This window comes from Lutra lutra, chromosome 1 (assembly GCF_902655055.1).
Source record: "Lutra lutra chromosome 1, mLutLut1.2, whole genome shotgun sequence".
Classification (NCBI taxonomy): Eukaryota; Metazoa; Chordata; class Mammalia; order Carnivora; family Mustelidae; genus Lutra; species Lutra lutra.
The window spans coordinates 95,094,733-95,102,078 of NC_062278.1; the positions used below are offsets into that span (position 1 = coordinate 95,094,733).

General features: G+C 37.6%; 1 protein-coding gene across 1 annotated transcript in view; it reads left to right on the forward strand.

Moving 5' to 3' along the window:
* Window positions 1–7,346, forward strand: part of MYNN (myoneurin) — a 40,561-nt gene that overhangs the window by 21,172 nt on the left and 12,043 nt on the right. The window contains exon 9 of the transcript XR_007127459.1: window positions 780–859. The gene's annotated coding sequence lies outside the window, so the exon portion shown is untranslated. The remainder of the gene's footprint in view (window positions 1–779; window positions 860–7,346) is intronic.

A 7,346-nucleotide genomic window follows, 5' to 3' on the forward strand; every position in this document is an offset into this window, starting at 1 on the left:
CTCTGAACAGATATTCAAGTATAAGAAGTTTGTCATATTAATTGTTACTTGAATCTGAATTTATCAGATCTCTAATATCTAGGAGTAGCATTTCCTCACCACCTTAATGTCTTACAAATGTAATGACAGTTGTTTAAAATGTTCTTTTTTTTTTTTTCTATAGCGTGGTTTTATTGCATCCATTGAATTCTGCAGATTTTCAAATTTGATTAAAAAAAATTTTATTCATTTCCTATTGCATTTTTAACAATACAAAGACATTTGATTTTCCTGGGATATATTGCCTTTTTAGATACAGATATTTAGTTCTAGACTGTTCAACATGTGATGTAAAAGAACTCTCTAAAAAACAACCAGTCTTTATATCTGCAAAGCAGAGATCTTAAAATGGAAATAAAATAAGATTTGAACACATAGAATGTTGCCAAGTAAGGTTTGGTAAAACCTAATAAGTAAAATCAGTAACTAGTAAAATTAGTCAGTTTAAGTGTCAGGATACATAATGTCATTTATAGAATTCCGTAGTCTATAAAGTATAGCTTTGTTAGTTCCACTGTAAGCAGTGGCAGATCTTTACGTGATTTTCACATCGGTGGAAGGTCATATTATTTGTAAAATTCCATTATCAGATTGTGGTAATTTTCTTTGATATAACATATAAACAATATTTATCTAAGAAAATACCAACAACTTGAAATCCATTTCACACATAGTTAATACGAACTATTGAGTATGTATTTTTCAACCAATTCCAGATGTTTTAAGATTTTGTTTTTCAGCACAGACTCATCCCGATAGCAACCATCTGTCCTGTCCTGGATGACTCACATTCATCTCTGAAAGCAAGAGAATGGATTTGGTAAGGCATTTAGGTCTTTTCTGGCTCAGTGACTCTGTAACATTAAGTGAAAAGAATGCCTGAACAGATTATTAGATGTTCTTCCCCTTATGTAACCACCACTACCCTCTGTGCCCACCCTTCATTCCCCCCAGGGAGTATAGGAACATGGAGTTAGGTGCCAAATACAAGGAAATACCTGTAAACTTTCAAAACTCATTAAATGGTAGCCGTTACTGATCTTAATTGTTTAATCTACTAAAGGAGTGGACAGATAAGATTTTTTTGATGTGCTAATTTTTAAAAAAATAAATACAGCTATAATTGAGGAATTCACAGTACTTTTAAATGAAGGCCGGTATTTTGACAACTATGTAAAGTTGACCACCACCTTTATTCCACCTCCTCCCTGTAGACCTTTATAGATAGATGGTATTTTCTTTTAGACTGTAGGACCTCAGCATAATTTAAAGTAACCTTTTAAAACTGTCCACATGTCTTTTTTTCCACACTTTGACGAGTAAATCATTCAGGTGAAGCAGCATCTGGCATGTGTGAATAAATTTGTGAATATAGGTCTGTAATCAAAGCATCATAGTGTTTGTTGCCTCCTCATAGGAATCTTAATTTGAAAACAAGATTGGCCATAGACAACAGTAATTTGCCATCAAATCATTAAAATCTTACTGGCATCTTCTAAAAGAGAATGATCTTAAAAAGTTCACTGGCGGGGCGCCTGTGTGGCTCAGTGGGTTAAAGCCTCTGCCTTCGGCTCAGGTCGTGATCCCAGGGTCCTGGGATCGAGCCCCGCATCGGGCTCTCTGCTCAGTGGGGAGCCTGCTCCTTCCTCTCTGCCTGCCTCTCTGCCTACTTGTGATCTCTGTCTGTCAAATAAGTAAATAAAATCGTTTTAAAAAAAAAAAAAGTTCACTGGCATTACTGACTTGTTTAAAAAGCATACATTTATATGTGTTTCTATATATTTCCCTGTGTTTGCAAAATTGTATCAACAATCATTATTATCTAAATAAGACATATAAAATACTTTTTCAACTCTGAACCGCCTGAAATTCCCTTGGATTCTGCCACCTGAACCATTTTTACCACTTCATGACAACTTGCAGTTAGGATACCTATAATGCCTTTTTCTTTTTATGCTATTTTACTACTTAATGATATATTTTTTTAAAAGCATATTTAATTCCTTGATTTTTTTTTCTCCATAGCTAAAATTTTAGTCTCTACTCTTCCCCACCCCCCAGGCTTTTTTTTTATTTTTTCATTGATGTGTAGTTGACATAGTAGTTTCAGAGTTACAACACAGTAATTCAATTATATACATTACAGAGTGCTCACTATGGTAAGTAGTTATCATCTGTCACTGTACCATGTTACTACAATATTAATATGTTCTCTATGCTGTAGTTTTTCATTTTCTTCACTTATTTTAATAAGTTTGGATATTTGTACTTCTTAATCCCTTTCACCTATTTTGTCTAACCTCTCATCTCCCTCCCCTCTGGCAACCACTAGTTTGTCATCTTTGAGTCTGTTTTAACATTTTAACAATATTAAATCTTCTAATCCTTGAGCACAGGATATCTTTCCATTTGTGTTGTCCTCAGTTTCATTAATCAGTTGTTTGTTTTTTTTTTTTTTAATTTTATTAATGTTTTTAAGAAAGCTCTACACCCAGTGTGGTGCTCAAACTCACAACCTCAAGATCAAGAGTCACATGTTCTTCTGAGCCAAACAGGCACCTCAGTATTTTACTCTTTTGGATACAGTTATACATAGGGTTGTTTTCTTAATTTCCCTTTCTGCTGTTTTGTTATTAGTGCAGGAATGCAACAGATCTCTGTATTTTGTATCCTGCAACTTACTGAATTCATTTATTCTAATAATTTTTTTGGTGGAGTCTTTAGAGTTTTCTATATATAGTCTATGTCTCTGCAAACGGTGACGGTTTACTTCTTCCTTACCAATTTGGGCGCCTTTTATTTTTCTTGTCTGAGTGCTATGCCTAGGACCTCTGGTACAATATTGAATAAAAGTAGTGAAAGTTTGGACATCCTTATTTCTGACCTTAGGGGGAGAGCTTTCAGCTTTTTTACCATTGTGAGGTTAGCTTTGGGCTTATATGTCTTTCATTATGTTGAGGGATGTTCCTTTTGTGCCCACTTTGATAGTTTTTATCATCAGTGGATATTCAATTTTGTCATTCTTTTTCTGCATCTACTGCAGTGGTTGTAAGACTTTTACCCATTTTGTAAATGTAGATCACATCAATGATTTGCAGGTATTAAACCATCTTTGCATCCCTGGAATAAATATGACTTGATTATGGTGAATGATCCTTTTAATGTGTTTTTGAATTCTGTTCACTAATACTTTGTTGAGTTTTATGCTTTTATGTTCATCAAGGATAATTGGCCTATAGATTTGTTTGTTTTGTAGTTTGTTTTGGTATCAAGGTAATACTGGCCTTGTAAAATGAATTTTGAAGAATTTCTCCCTCTTCTGTTTTTTGGGATAGCTTGAGGATAGGTATTAACTCTTCTTTAAATGTTTGGTAGAGTTCATCTGTGAAGCTATCTGATCCTAGCTTTATTGGGAGCTTTTTATTATTGGTCCAATTTTGTTACTAGTAATTGGTCTGTTCAGATTTTCTGTTTCCTCCTGACTCAGTTGGAAGATTGTTTCTAGGAATTAATCTCTTCTAGGTTGTGCATTTTGTTGGCTTTTAGTTTTTTGTAGTAATTGTTGATAATTTTTTATATTTTTATGGTGTCAGTTCTAACTCATCTTTCATTTCTGATTTTGAGTTCTTCTTGATTAGTCTGGCTGAAGTTTTACCAATTTTGTTTATCTTTTCAGAGAACCAGCTCTTGGTCTCATTGATCTTCTCTGTTGTTTTTTTAGTCTCTATTTCATTTATTTGGGCTTTGTTCTTCTTTTTCTGGTTCTTTAGATATAAGGTTAGATGTTTAAAATGTTCTTGTTTCTTGAGGTAGGCCTATATCACTATAAATTTCCCTCTTTTTTTTTTTTAAAGATTTTATTTATTTATTTGACAGAGAGAAATCACAAGTAAGCAGAGAGGCAGGCAGAGAGAGAGGAGGAAGCAGGCTCCCTGCTGAGCAGAAAGCCCGATGTGGGGCTCGAACCCAGGACCTGGGATCATGACCTGAGCCGAAGGCAGTGGCTTAACCCACTGAGCTACCCAGGCGCCCCATAAATTTCCCTCTTGGAAATACTTTTGCTGTGTGCTGAAGATTTTGAACTGTAGTGTTTCCATTTCCGTTTGTCTCTGAGTATGTTTTGATTTCCTCTTTGTTTCTTTTTTGATCCATTGGTTTCTTAGTAATCTGTTATTTAGCTTCCAGGTATTTTTTCATTCAGTTTTCTTATAATTGATCTCTTTCTAGTTTCATACTGTTATGGTGGTAAAAGATGCTTGATATGATTTCAGTGTTCTTAGACTTGTTTTATGGTCTGCCATGTGATCTGGAGAATATTCCATGTGCACTTGAATAGACATTCTGCTGTTTTGGGGTGGAAAATTCTGTGTATATCTGTTAAGTCTACCTGGTCTAGTGTGTCATTCAAAGCCACGGTTTGATTTACTGTCTGAATGATCTATCCATTGACGTAAGCATGTGTTAAAGCCCCTTACTGTTACTGTGTTACTGTCAGTTTCTCTCTTTATGTCTGTTAATATTTGCTTTATAGATCTATATGGTGCTCCTATGTTGGATGCATAGGTATTTGTAATTATTATATACTCTTAATGAACTGATCCTTTTACCATTATTTAATGACCTTTTTTGTCTCCTTACAGTCTTTTTTTTAAAGTCTATTTTACCTACTAATTAGTATTGGTATCCCATTTCCCCTGCTGCTTCATTTGCATGGAATATCTTTTTCCATCTCTTCATTTTTTTTTTTTTAAGATTTTATTTTTTCATTTGAGAGAGAGCATGTACAAGCAGAGGGGAGGGACAGTGGGAGAGGGAGAAGCAGACTCCCCGCTGAGCAGGGAGCCCAATGTGGGGCTCTATCCTAGGACCCTGAGATCATGATCTGAGCTAATGGCAGGCATTTAATCAACTGAGTCACCCAGGCACCCCTCCATCCCTTCACTTTCAGTCTGTATGCATCTTTAGGTCTGATGTCTCTTGTAGGCAGCATATAGATGGGCCTTGTTTTTTTATCCTTTCAGTCACCTTAAATCTTTTCCTTGGAGCATTTAGTCCATTTACATTTACATTCATTCATTCATTCATTTATTTAAGATTTTATTTATTTATTTGACAGTGAGCAGAAGTACAGGGAGCAGCAGGCAGAGGGAGAGGGAGAAAGCAGGCTCCCCACTGAGCAGGGAGCCCTGTGAGGGGTTGGATCCCAGGACTCTGGGATCATGACCTGAGCCAAGGGCAGATGCCTAATGACTGAGCCATCCAGGCACCCCAGTCCATTTACATTTAAAGTAATTATTGATAGGTATGTACTTACTAGCATTTTGTTGTTTACTGGTTGTTTCTGTAATTCTCTCTTCCCTTGTGATTGATGGTTTTCTTTAGTGTCCTGCTTGAATTCCTTTCTCTTCTTGTGTATCTGTTAGAGGTTTTTGCTTTGTTGTTACCCTGGGGTTCATATATAACACCCTGTGTAATAGCAGTCTATATTGAGATCATGGTCTCTTAAGTTCTCTAAGAGCACTGAAGTTTTATTCCCCCCTCCATGTTTTAGGTATATGAGGTCATATTTTACCTCTTTTTGTGTATCCCCTGACTAGTTTTTATAGATAAAATTGATCTTACTACTTTTATTTTAACCTCCTTACTAGGTTTCTAAGTGATTGATCTACTACCTTAACTATATGTTTGCTTTTACTGTGAAATTTTCTCCTAATTTTCTTCCACTATGGCCTTTTCTTTCCACTTAAAGAATCTCCTTTAACATTTCTTGTAAAGCTAGTTTAGAGGTGATGAACTCCTTTAACTTTTGTTTGTCTGGGACACACTTTCCCCTTCGATTCTGAGTGATAATCTTGCTGGATAAAGGATTCTTGGTTGCAGAGGTTTTGTTTTGCTTTTTTCTTTCAGCGCTTTGATGATGCCATGCCCTTCTGGTCTATAGAGTCCTGCTGAAAATGAGCTGATAGCCTTATGGGGTTTCCCATGTATATATGTAACTGTTTGCTTTTCTCTTGCTTTTGGGACTTTCTCTTTAATTTTTGTCATTTTAATTATGTATCTTGGTGTGGACCTCCCTGGGTTCATCTTAAGACTCTTCTTGCTTCTTGCATCTAGAGATCAGTTTCCTCCCAGATTAAGGAAGTTTTCAGCTGTTATTTCTTCAAATAAGCTTTCTGTCCCCCTTCTCTCATCTCTTTCTGGGATCCCATAATGCAAATGTTCATACACTTGATAAGTCACAGAGATACTTTAACTTACTCTCATTTTTTATTTTTACTGTTCAGCTTGAATGTTTTCCATTACCCTGTCTTCCAGATCACTGATTTCTTCTGTATCTTCTAATCCACTGATTTCCTCTAGCCCATTTTTTATGTTAGTTATTACATTCTTCACCTCTGACTAGTTCTGAGTTCAGCCACTCTTCTCTCAAGTCTGGTGAGTATCTTTCTGACCATTACCTTGAACTCTATCAGGCATATTGCTGATCTCTTTTCCTGTGGTTTTGCCTTCTTTCATTTGGAACGTATTCCTGTGTCTCCTCATTTTGTGTTTCTGTGAATTATGTAAGTCAGCTGCTTCTCTTGGTCTTGAAAGTAGTGGCCTTGTGTGGAACGTGTCCTGTAGTTACCTGCAACATGGCCCTCTCTGGTCACCAGAATTTTTTGAGGTTGAGCTATGACGGATGCTGGCGTGCTGGTGGATGATGTTAGCCCTCTGCCCTACCGCCTAAAGTGATCATCCTGTAGTGTTGAGGGCACACTGGTGGGCAGGGCTTGTCTGCTGCACAGCTGGCTAATAAGCCCTAGTCATCTCTACATCATGCAGACTGGGCCAGCACTCAGCCTGTCTGCGGTGGTCCGCGTTGCCTGCTCTGGGATCACTAGTAGGCAGCGCTTGTTTCCTGTGTGGGTGACTGTGAGACCTGGTTGCAGCCCAGTGCTGTCTGGAATGAGAGTGTGACTGCTGCAGACACACTGAGGAGTAGGGCTTGCTCCCTCTAGAGGCAGCTGAGAAGCACAGCTACGGCATCTGCATGTGCACTGGTATGTGGGGTTAGCTCCCCACTCCCCAGGGCAGGAGATGCTGTGGAGGGGTGCCTACCACAGTGGGCAGGTTGGAAGGGCAGGGCACACAGTTGCTAGCAAGGTAGGGGGAGAAGGTCAGAACTAGCTTCTACAAGTGTCTGACTGTCTAGCCTGGGAGAGGACAAGAAAAATGGCACCCACTAGCACTTTCAAGCCCAGGGAAAGCTCCTGTTTATTTCCTATAGATTCCTGCCCCTCCTGTACATATCCTAAAACTAGTTG